Source organism: Hyperoodon ampullatus, assembly GCF_949752795.1.
Source record: "Hyperoodon ampullatus genome assembly, chromosome: 15".
Taxonomy (NCBI): domain Eukaryota; kingdom Metazoa; phylum Chordata; class Mammalia; order Artiodactyla; family Ziphiidae; genus Hyperoodon; species Hyperoodon ampullatus.
Window position 1 is genome coordinate 28,265,379 of NC_136928.1, and position 13,508 is coordinate 28,278,886.

Genomic DNA, 13,508 nt, shown 5'->3' on the forward strand with positions numbered 1-13,508 from the left:
ATATTTATAGGACATTCCATCCAAAAACAGCAGATTACACTTTCTTCTCAAGGGTGCATGGAACACTCTCCAGGATAGGTCACATCTTGGGTCACAAATCAAGCCTCAGTAAATTTAAGAAAGTTGAAATCATATCAAGCATCTTTTCTGACCACGTTATGAGATTAGCAATCAATTACAGGGAAAAAAATGTAAAAAACACAAACACATGGAGGCTAAACAATATGTTACTAAAAAACCAAGAGATCACTGAAGAAATCAAAGAGGAAATCAAAAAATACCTAGAGACAAATGACAATGAAAACATGATGATCCAAAACCTATGGGATGCAGCAAAAGCAGTTCTAAGAGGGAAGTTTATAGCTATACAAGTCTACCTCAAGCAACAACAAAAATCTCAAGTAAACAATCTAACCTTACACCTAAAGGAACTACAGAAAGAAGAACAAACAAAACCCAAAGTTAGCAGAAGGAAAGAAATCATAAAGATCAGAGCAGAAATAAATGAAATAGAAACAAAGAAAACAGTAGCAAACATCAATAAAACTAAAAGCTGGTTCTTTGAGAAGATAAGCAAAATTGATAAACCATTAGCCAGACTCATCAAGAAAAAGAGAGAGAGGACTCAAATCAGTAAAATTAGAAATGAAAAAGAAGTTACAACAGACACTGCAGAAATACAAAGCATCCTAAGAGACTACGACAAGCAACTCTATGCCAATAAAATGGAAAACCTGGAAGAAACGGACACATTCTTAGAAAGGTTTAACCTTCCAAGACGGAACCAGGAAGAAATAGAAAATATGAACAGACCAATCACAAGTAATGAAATTGAAACTGTGATTAAAAACCTTCCAACAAACAAAAGTCCAGGACCAGATGGCTTCACAGGTGAATTCTATCAAACATTTAGAGAAGAGCTAACATCCATCCTTCTCAAACTCTTCCAAAAAATTGCAGATGAAGGAACACTCCCAAACTCATGCTATGAGGCAACCATCAGCCTGATACCAAAACCAGAAAAAGATACTACAAAAAAAGAAAATCACAGACCAATATCACTGATGAATATAGATGCAAAAATCCTCAACAAAATACTAGCAAACAGAATCCAACAACACATTAAAAGGATCATACACCATGATCAAGTGGGATTTATCCCAGGGATGCAAGCATTCTTCAATATACGCAAATCAATCAATGTGATACACCACATTAACAAACCGAAGAAAAACCATATGATCATCTCAGTAGATGCAGAAAAAGCTTTTGACAAAATTCAACACCCATTTATGATAAAAACTCTCCAGAAAGTGGGCATAGAGGGAACCTACCTCAACATAATAAAGGCCATATATGACAGACCCACAGCAAACATCATTCTCAATGGTGAAAAACTGAAAGCATTTTCTCTAAGATCAGGAACAAGACAAGGATGTCCACTCTCACCACTATTATTCAACATAGTTTTGGAAGTCCTAGCCACTGCAATCAGAGAAGAAAAATAAATAAAAGGAATACAAATTGGAAAAGAAGAAGTGAAACTGTCACTGTTTGCAGATGACATGATACTATACATAGAGAATCCTAAAGATGCCACCAGGAAACTACTAGAGCTAATCAATGAATCTGGTAAAGTTGCAGGATAAAAAATTAATGCACAGAAATCTCTTGCATTCCTATACACTAATGATGAAATATCTGAAAGAGAAATTAAGGAAACACTCCCATTTACCATTGCAACAAAAAGAATAAAATACCTAGGAATAAACCTACCTAGAGAGACAAAAGACCTGTATGCAGAAAACGATAAGACACTGATGAAAGAAATTAAAGATGACAGAAATAGATGGAGAGATATACCATGTTCTTGGATTGGAAAAATCAGTATTGTGAAAATGACTATACTACCTAAAGCAATCTACAGATTCAATGCAATCCCTATCAAATTACCAATGGCATTTTTTACAGAATTAGAACAAAAAATCTTAAAATTTGCATGGAGACACAAAAGACCCCGGATAGCCAAAGCAGTCTTGAGGGAAAAAAAACGGAGCTGGAGGAATCAGACTCCCTGACTTCAGACTATACTACAAAGCTACAGTAATCAAGACGGTATGGTACTGGCACAAAAACAGAAACATAGATCAATGGAACAAGATAGAAAGCCCAGAGATAAACCCACACACCTATGGTCAACTCATCTATGACAAAGGAAGCAAGGATATACAATGGAGAAAACACAGTCTCTTTAATAAGCAGTGCTGGGAAAACTGGACAGCTACATGTAAAAGAATGAAATTAGAACACTCCTTAACACCATACACAAAAATAAACTCAAAATGGATTAGAGATCTAAATGTAAGACTGGACACTATAAAACTCTTAGAGGAAAACATAGGAAGAACACTCTTTGACATAAATCACAGCAAGATCTTTTTTGATCCACCTCCTAGAGTAATGGAAGTAAAAACAAAAATAAACAAATGGGACTAATGAAACTTCAAAGCTTTTGCACAGCAAAGGAAACCATAAACAAGATGAAAAGACAAACCTCAGAATGGGAGAAAATATTTGCAAACGAATCAACAGACAAAGGATTAATCTCCAAAATATATAAACAGCTCATGCAGCTCAATATTAAAGAAACAAACAACCCAATCCCAAAATGGGCAGAAGACCTAAATAGACATTTCTCCAAAGAAGACATACAGATGGCCAAGAAGCACATGAAAAGCTGCTCACCATCACTAATTATTAGAGAAATGCAAATCAAAACTACAATGAGGTATCACCTAACACCAGTTAGAATGGGCATCATCAAAAAATCTACAAACAACAAGTGCTGGAGAGGGTGTGGAGAAAAGGGAACCCTCTTGCACTGTTGGTGGGAATGTAAATTGATACAGCCCCTATAGACAACAGTATGGAGGTTCCTTAAAAAACTAAAAATAGAACTACCATATGATCCAGCAATCCCACTACTGGGCATATACCCAGAGAAAACCATAATTCAAAAAGACACATGCACCCCAATGATCATTGCAGCACTATTTACAATAGCCAGGTCATGGAAGCAACCTAAATGCCCATCGACAGACGAATGGATAAAGAAGGTGTGGTACATATATACAATGGAATATTACTCAGCCATAAAAAGGAATGAAATTGAGTCATCTGTTGAGACGTGGATGGATCTAGAGACTGTCATACAGAGTGAAGTATGTTAGAAAGAGAAAAACAAATATTGTATATTAACGCATATATGTGGGACCTAGAAAGATGGTACAGGTGAACCGGTTTGCAGGGCAGAAATTGAGACACAGATGTAGAGAACAAATGTATGGACACCAAGGGGGAAAGAGGCGGGGGGGTGGGGATGAATTGGGAGACTGGGATTGACAGGTATACACTGATGTGTATAAAATTGATGACTAATAAAAACCTGCTGTATAAAAATAAAATAAAAGTCAAAAATTCAAAAAAAAAGAAAAACACTTTTATTGAGGATGCTCTGTATGTACTGATACAAAAAGGTCTCTATGATACACTGTCAAGTGGAAAAAGCAATGGAAGAAAAGTGCAAATATATCTAAGAAGGAGAAAATGTAAATCTATTTTGATATGGAAATGCATTAAATATCTCTGGAGGACAAGCAATAAACTGGTAATAATGACTACCCAGGGCAGGCAAATTGAAGGAATAGGAATTGAGGAGATGAAGAACAGGGGAAAGAGGGAGCCTTTCCATTGTATACTGTTTTTTAACCTTTTGATCTTTAACCCTGTGAAATGATTGCCTACCTGAAAAAAATTTTTAAAATTTTAAGTTATACCTCTTTATCTTGGTGTAAAATTAAAATATAATAATTTTCAATATTTGGGGAAATAATGAAAATACAGAAAACAATACCCCCAAATCTCATCTCTCCAGAGATAAAACATTTTGATGTATATACAGTGCGATCTTATCACATATTTTGAACTTGCACACTTACATGCCAACCTGAGAGCCTACTTGCCAGTCTTTTAATCCTCACAACAGTAAATCTACTAACCTATAATAAGATTATAGAGGCTCAAATAAAATAAAAAGGAGTAAACCTTGTGGATAAGCAGGGACACTTGAAAACTCCCCATTCATCTCTAGGTAGTCAATGATTATTTCAGAGAGAGAATGGTTTCAGTGCCTAGATATGTGAATATAGCCTTTCCTTTTTCCTTCTTGCAGTCTAGCACTATACTATGCAGAAGAATTTCTCTCAAAGTGGCAAGCCTGAATCAAGTATTATCTTCACTACAATTCAATCTTTTTATACTTCTTTTACCCCAAATGGGATAATATTCATAAATTTAAAGAAGTTGTTCTTTTTTACACTGATATTATGACCATTTTCTCATTTTGTCAAATTTCTTCCACAACATGATTCGTAATGGTTGTATAGATTTACAACATGATTTGTAATGGTTGCATAGATTTACAACATGATTTGTAATGGTTGTATAGATTTACATTGTATTAATATATAGTATGAATTATTATATTCTATGATTTAAATTATTTTACCATTTCCCTTTTTAGGGACAATTAGTTTTTTCAAAGTTCCATCATCATAAACAACATTGCAACAAACATCCAATAACTAGTCCTGTGTACATATCCATTCCTTAGAATAAATTCCCAGAAGTGGAATTGCTGGGTCAGATGTATCTAAAATATTAAAGAATTTTCATAAGTATGAGTGATATGCCTCCCAAAAACCTAATTAACTCTTAATGGGAAAGAAATTAAAAGGTACTTAGGGGAAATGACGAAGGATGGTTTACTAATTCGATCTGTGTAAATCCCCAAATCTAAAACTGCAAAATTTTGCTCGTGTAACATGTCAAAAATTCAAAAAGAAGTTGACAAGCCTTGACATCAAATCACAGCTCTTACATGAATGCTGCAAAGAAAATCTTGAGGCCTCAAAGAGAGATCTCTATGATAAACTCTTCTAGGAATGACACATCACTGAGAGATGACAGAAAGACTTAAGTTCTCAAAATCTTCCAACTTACTGCCATTAAAGAACTCCAGCACTGGGCTTCCCTGGTGGCGCAGTGGTTGAGAGTCCGCCTGCCGATGCAGGGGACATGGGTTCGTGCCCCGGTCCGGGAAGATCCCACATGCTGCGGAGTGGCTAGGCCCATGAGCCATGGCCGCTGAGCTGTGCGTCCAGAGCCTGTGTTCTGCAGCGGGAGAGGCCACAACAGTGAGAGGCCCACGTACCGCAAAAAAAAAAAAAAAAAAAAAAACTTCCAGCATTTAATGTTTGTTATTGTAATATTCAAAATTATTATAGCATTTTAGCATCACATCCCCTTCTTTTTTTAAATAAATTTATTTATTTTATTTTTCACTGCATTAGGTCTTCATTTCTGCACGCCAGCTTTCTCTAGTTGCAGCAAGCGGGGGCTACTCTTCGTTGCGGTGTGCGGGCTTCTCATTGCAGTGGCTTCTCTTGTTGCGGAGCACGGGCTCTAGGCATGTGGGCTTCAGAAGTTGTGGCTCGCGGGCTCTAGAGCCCAGGCTCAGTAGTTGTGGTGCATGGCCTTAGTTGCTCCAGCATGTGGGATCCTCCCAGACCAGGGATGGAACCCGTGTCCCCTGCATTGGCAGGCGGATTCTTAACCACTGCACCACCAAGGACGTCCCAACAATCCTTTCTTTAAGGAGAAAATGCTGTAATAGTCTCTGCTGATGCTGACGTTTCAATGGAGAAAAATAACATTTTTTAATAAGCCCCCAGTCTCCCAAATTGCATATTCAACACTATTAACACCATTCCCAAGTTGGAACCTGGGTATTTAGCTGTGGGTGCAACAGGCCTAAGTAAATTTAGGAGAAAAGTAATCTTTCAAAATTGATGATTCAAACAATATACATTATTTTTTCTGTATTTGGCAAAATTTCTTTATCGAAAGATAGTGGTATTACCATAAAGCAATAAAGCTTAAAACTTATTATTTAAGAAACAAGTGTCACTGCTGCATTCCGATGACTACAACTGACATCAAAAACTATTTTTGGGTGAGATACAGCATAGTATACAATTCTAGAAATCATAATGTACATAATGTAACTTTTTTCAAAAAGAGCAATCCCCAACAAATTCTTTAAACCATTCTATTCTCATAGATCAGTACTAAATAAGTTTTCCTGGTCACCACAAAATGTCCCCAGAAGCCAAAGGTAAAGGTTCACTACACTTATAGCTCCCTCAACTCCCCTCCCTAAAATACACTTAAAGTTCAGATAAGAAGTCACTCAGAATCCGGACAACTATGGGCGGCCAAACACAATCCAAGTACTTTAAGCATATGCGAAAAAAAAGATTTACAGAAAAGATAAATTAAGGGTTCTTTTTGATTTTACAAGAGAATCCACAGAAGCTTTCACAATTTTAAAGGGTGTTTAAAGGGCTTACACTTTTCCTAATTACTAAATAAAAGAGAAAGGCATTTCTATTTTCCAACTCCCTAATAAGAACAAAAATTTCAGTATTCGACAATCTCCAACATGCCCTCATTTTTAAAAATCCACAATCTGAAGCTCGGAAGGAGGCAGTCTAAATTCCAGCACCTTTTTCTCAAGCCAGCAATCCCTTTTCCTCATCCTTACGGGCTAAGAAATAAGCATTCTTTTTTGATTCAAACTAACCCACGGGGGCCTGAAAAAGGGCAAAGCCGACTGAAACAATGCCACCAGAACTTGGACCCGGAAACCAGCGCCGAGAAGCATGAGACAATACCACAGCGTTGCGTTCTGCAAAATGTGTTTCATTCTCTTCACTCCCGGCCCCCATCAACTCGCAACAAAAGCCACAGAGATTGGGAGAGGGCAGTACAGTACTGGTATTGGACTGTCAGAGCAATTAACTTAATTGCTCTAAGGACCGGAGACAGGCTCAGGCCACAAAGGTGAAAAGAAAGAGCCGATGCTGCTACGAAGTGGCCCCCAGACTGAGACTTGAGCAGTGTCGTACAACAGGTGTGCAGCTCGGCCTCCTGGGGACTCTTGGAACACGCAGACCGCTGCGATCAACAGCCGGGCGGCCGTCCGCTCCTGGGGGACAGACCCGAGTCCGCAGCCGAGGGGGGCTGCGGGGCGTGGCCGATTTCCCTCCGCTATCCAGTGGGAGCCGGGAGGGGGCGCACTCTCTTTTTACCCCATTCCAAAATCTGGAGCCTGGGTATGCGGTTGCGGGTGAAATCAAGCCTAAGCAAACTGGGGGGAAAATCCCTCAAAAATGATGGCTCCAAAAAAAAAAAAAAAAATTGATGACTCAGAACGGTACGTATGGTTTCTTTCTTTTATTTTTCTGTACTTTGAGACGCATGGTTTCTTTCCTTTATTTTTTTGTACTTTGGGAAATTCCTTTAATGAAAGAAAAGTATTACTCTAAAAAAAGAAAGCTCAAAACGTATTACTTAGAAAACAAAAGTGTCAGTGTTGCCTTCAAACGACTACCTTGATATCAAACACTATTTTTGGCTGAAATACAGCATATTATGCAATTCTACGGTGTAATTTTTTAAAAGAGAAATCTTTAGAAAGAGCTTGAATTCATCCGAGCTATTTCATTGACTTCAAGCGAAACTTAGGCTCTCTGGCGACCCCTCCTCACCCCACCCCCACTCCAATACCCCGCAGGGCAACGATTATTTACATAATCAGGGATCTCCTAAGACCCGCCCGGGCAGCGCCGCGCCCACGGAGCTTGTCCAGATCCGAGAAGAGTTACTGGGACAGCGAAGTCGAGTGACAAGTGCCCGTGAGGCGTTCCACTGCTAGCCGACCGGCTGGGCCCCTCCGCAAACACAACTTACTTAGCGCTAAAGACGAGACGACTGGAGAGTGACAGTCACCGGGTGGAGTGGGGCGCGGGGTCCAAACCCCGTGACGCGACGATGGCTCGGACCCTGCCGGCCCGCCCGCCCCTGCCTACCCACCCACTGCCAATTGCCCCTGAGCACAGAAAGGGGCGGGGAGCCCAGGAAGCGCTCACCGCTTCAGCGACTCCGCAACCGGCGGCGCCTCGGCAGTCGCGGAGACGTAGCTCGGCACCGCGGCCCCAGCTGCCGCCCGGGTTGTAGCCCCGGCAGGAACGCGGTGCCCGGGCATCGTCGGAGACGCTCCTGAAGTGTCCGCGCAGCTCTCCGCGCTCCGCGCACGCCGCCGCTTCGGCCCCAGGGCGAAAGGAACCGCGCGGTGGAGCCGCTCACCCCCGAGGGCGGCCAATGGGCGCACAGCTCAGGAAGCCAGGGGCGGGGCGGAGCGGACCAGGCTTCCCAGCGACGCCGCGGGCTCCGAGGTCCAACCCCGCCGACCATGAGGCGTCCAGGTCTCCACTTGACCCGGCTTGGAATAGTGGGTTTCAGCTGTGAATGTCTAAGAAGTGCGGGACACGTTTCTGATTTTGCGGGGTCTCTTTCTTTCCCTTTTTAGACAAACATTTCTTCGTGTGCTGTTTATAGAACACCTATCGGGCCCAGCCCCAGTGATTGCGGACGCATGGCAATGGGAAACAGCCCCTACTTTAGAGGGTCTCCCAAGCAGTCGGGTGCAAAAGGAAACAGGTAACTAGGGGAGCCCGCATGGGGTGCATTCCAATATCAAAAGTCATGTTTTGCAATGGAGGAGAGGAGAGCATGGGGGAGATTTAGGCCAGGTGACAGCTGAAGGGCATGATACCCTGGACTTCTAGTGGCCATGATTCACAGTGGAGAACAGTCCACGCACCATTTTCTTTTCCTTTATTCCTTAAAGACGACTAGATGGTATATGTGACGGTTAATTTTTCAATAGCGTCAAAAATATATGATATGCAATGAAAGGAAAGTTTCCATCATCCACTGCCCCTAGTTTGCTTTCCTCTGAGGCTACCACTGTTAACAAATTTCCTGCGTATCTTTTCAGAGACACTCTGTGCTATATATATATATATATACTCATTACTCTTCCCTCAGTCTCTCTCCCTCTCTCTCTCTCACACACACACATACACACACACACACTGTACTCTCTCTCTCTCTCTCTCTCTCTATATATATATATATATATATACTCTCTCTCGCTCTCTCTCTATATATATATACTCATTACTCTTCCCTCAGTCTCTCTCCCTCTCTCTCTCTCTCTCTCACATACACACATACACACACACACTGTACTCTACACAGTTTTGCCACCTTGCTTTTTCTTCACTTACCACTATATCTTGGACAACTTTCATTGTTTTTAATGATTGCACAGTATTCCATCAAATTGTTGTTTCAATTATGCTCCTACAGCAATTCATCAGGGCACCTGTTTCACCACATCTCTTTGTACAGTATTTATCCCACTTAATTTTTTGAAATTTCCTTTCTGTAAACATTCTGTTTGTATCCTTTGCCCATTTTTCTATTCAATAGTGTTAGTCTTTTTTCTTAATTGTTGGAAATATATATATTTGGAGATAGGGCCTTTAGAGAGGTAACTAAGGTGACATGAGGTCATGAGGGTGGGGACCTAACCTACTATGCCTGGTGTCCTTGTAACAAGAGGAGGAGACACCAGGGATATGCATGTACACAGAAAAGGTCATGTGAGGACACAGCAAGAATGTGACCATTTCCAAGCCAAAGAGAGAGACTACAGGATAAACCAAACCTGCTGATACCTTGTTCTGGGACTTCCAGCCTCCAGAACTGTGAGAAAGTAAGTGTCTGTTGTTTCAGCCACCCTGTCTGTGATATTTTGTTTTGGCAGCCCTAGTAAACTAATACAGCAAGAATGCGGAGAAACTAGAACCCTTTTATTTATTTATTTTTAAGTTTATTATTTTTTTTACACATACTGGATTTGATTTTTTTTTTTTTTTTTTTTTTGGCTGCATTGGGTCTTCGTTGCTGTGTGCGGGCTTTCTCTAGTCGTGGTGAGCAGGGGCTACTCTTCGCTGCGGTGCACAGGCTTCTCATTGTGGTGGCTTCTCTTGTTGTGGAGCATGGGCTCTATGCGCACGGGCTACAGTAGTTGTGGTACATGGGCTCAGTAGTTGTGGCTCACGGGTTCTAGAGCACAGGCTCAGTAGTTGTGGCACACGGGCTTAATTGCTCCGCAGCATGTGGGATCGTCCCGGACCAGGGCTCGAACCCGTGTCCCCTGCATTGGCAGGCGGATTCTTAACCACTGCACCACGAGGGAAGTTCCCTAGAACCTTTTTACACTGCTGGTGGGAATGTAAAATGGTGCATCCACTTTGGAAAACAGTCAAAGAGTTAAACATAGAGTTACCAGCAATTGCACCCCCACATATATACTCCCAAATAAAGTACGCACAAAAACTTGTACATGAACGCTTATAGCAACATTATTCATAGTAGACAAAAAGTAGAGACAACCCACATACCTGTCAATTGGTGAATGGGTAAAGAAATATGATATATTCATGTAATGGAATATTATTCTTCAATAAATGAAGGACTAATACATGCTACAACATGGAAACACCTTGAGAATATTATGTTAAGTGAAAGAAGCCAGTCACTAAGGACCACGTATTATATGATTCCATTTATATGAAATATCCAAAAATAGGCAAATCTATAGAAATAGAAAGATTAGTGGTTGCCCAGGGCTGGAGGTGGATGAAGGGATTGGGGGTAATGGCCAGAGGTACAGGGTTTCGTTGTGGGGTAATGAAATGTTCTAAAATTTATTGTGGTGATGGTTTCATAGCTCTATTTGAATATACTAAAATTCATTGAATTATATACTTTGAATGGATGAATTATACGGTATGTGAATTATATCTCAAAAAAAGTGTTAAAAACAGAACCAATACACAGACTTCACTAAACATGAGGTCACAGTATGTGACCAAATATTTCATACATGAAGAAACTCAGAGAAGTTAATCTTGGGGAAATGATTAGCCTTACTGCAAGGCTAATTGAAAATACAAAGGAGAATATTGGCAGAGCTAAGAAAAATGGCTAAACTCCTAAAATGATAAAATTATTTACTAGGACAACTGTTTCTGAAAGTACTGAGGCAAAACACAAGACCTATGAAATTATTCATATTTGTTCCATAATCCACATTTGGGGATACCTCAAAATAATCCAAGTGAGAAAAATCAATTTTCACTAAATGTTTATAGCAATACTATTCATGATGCAAAACAAAATGAAACTGGAAATAACTCAAATACATGGTAATTGGAAGGGTGTTTAGTAAAGTGGCAAACATGGACTGCATTAATAAATGGGAAAAAGTACATGCAAAATAATGAGAAAGTAGAATACAAATTAGTTTCTAAACTCTAATGACTGTACATAAATACATGTACACTGTTGAATATAAAGAGGAGGAAATTTAGTAATAAATGGGACCAGAATTCTTCTTAGGAAAAAAAAAAATAACTGTGTTTGGGAAAATGTCCTGATAAGCTGTTTCTGGTATAAGGTGGGACTCTGAAAACATGGGTATGAGCAGAAGCCCTAGCAACACAAGAAAAGCTGCTCTGTATGGAAACACGGGGGGAATTTATTTTTGCTCCTGTGAGAGAGCGAGAGAGGAAGGAGAAGAGATGGGCCAAGCAAGGGAGGGATGGGAGAGAGGATTTGAGAGGAGGAAAAGTCTGGGTTGCTGCATTGACTAAAGGTTGGTGGGAAGTCTCTGGTGACTGGGTGGGAAATGGGACTTTTAAAGGAATAGGAGTGTCTCATATATAAATTTTAAGTTGTTTTCTCAAATCTGAAAACCTCACTAAAGCTCCGTGTGAATGGAGTTTTGTAGAAACTGAGGAAGAGACTGAAGTTGAGACAGTTGGAATAGTGAAAGGAAAGCACCGTTGGATACAGGGCCTCGGGGCCAGGGAAGATAGAAGAAAGTGAGTCTCTCAGAAATTATCAGTAATCTTGGGAATGGCTCTACATGCCCAGATTGGATGTTTGGGAAGACCTTATTTACATTACAGAGGGAAGGGAAGCTCTACCTGACATGTGCCTTCCATAAGGATGAGAAGATAACATGAAGTAAATGTAGGTGTTTTACGTTTAGGAGAGGCTTAAATGTATGAATTTAAAAAGAAAAACTTCTCGTCTGTTCTAACAATATTGATCCTCGTCCACTGACTAAAACCGAATGAATGGCTAAGCCCCTGCCACAGCAAAATCCAGTGGAAGTGATGTTCAGGTACACTGTGGATAATGGCTGGGGGGAATGGAAAAGAATAGGTAAGATGGAAAAATTAACATCCATTCTCTCTTGGCAGCAGGACTGGAAGGAATGTAGCTGGGCTGTCCAATTTTAGAAAAATTGTTCTGTGTGTTTGTTGAAGTGTTATTAGAGCAAAAACATGATCAAATGTTCAAGAACTGGTCTGTGAGAAAAGTTCACAGAGAAAAGAATTAATATTGTAAATGACTCTCAGTAAGCACATTGAAGTTCTTAATTGCCCAACTCCAGAATTCATCGTTTCCACTGACTTAGCCAGAGGAGGGTTACTAACCAGCCCAAATTGACAGATAGACGGCAGGTCTGTGGCACAAGGCCTAGAAGTGATTTTGCCAAGGTTATAGAGCAAGCCAGAGGGTGAGCTGAAAATAGAAAAGTACCTCACGCTCCCATGCGGGCTATATGATAACTTGTGTACTGTCAGCAAAGAGTTAAGGAATGAATGTCCTGGAGGGGTTAGCATAGTTTTATGGCTAAAGGAGTCTTGCTCAACAATCGCAAATGTAACTTGACAATGGTGAATGACCTACCTAATCCTATAAACACTAACAACCTGAGCACTTAAGCAGAAGTTTCAGAAAAAAAAAATTTTTTTCTCTCTGAGGATTGCAAAATTTTTTAAATGCACAGCTCCATTATCAGGAAGCCGCTACTGGTACAATGCTTAAACTGCAGAGACCATCACCTTTGATCTTCCTCCTCTCAAGACTAAACTTCCAAATAACAACTCTCAACACTGTAATACCAGCAAGCTTACAGGATCTCGCGAAAGTGTGTAAATGTTTTCATAAGCGTAGGATTTTCTGGAGGCAGATAACTTTCTGTAAGTTTCCTTACTGAATTAACAGAACTGGAAATTAGAATGGGACAGTCAGATAGTTAGAGCTCCAGGGCTTAGCCATTAAATTTACGCCTCTAGGTACTCAGGCCATGGAGGAATTGCTCAGCTAGCTGCTATGCTCATATTTTTAGGCAAACAACAAAAGCTAGTGCCACTGGTTAGGTGACTGTTCTCTAGGGTAGATTCTTGTATTGCACTGATCTAGTCAACAGAAAACTTCAAAAATTTATGTTTCAGGAGTGTTGTTAATCCCATTCCCACTTTCCAGAAAGAGTTCTTTGTGATGATTGCTGTGTGAAGTGGGTTAATACTTTCGGTCCAGCTCTAAGTGCAAATGTCACAAACAGTCCCAGACTATGGATTTCTTGACTGTTAGTTTCTTCCCCTTCATGTAAGAGG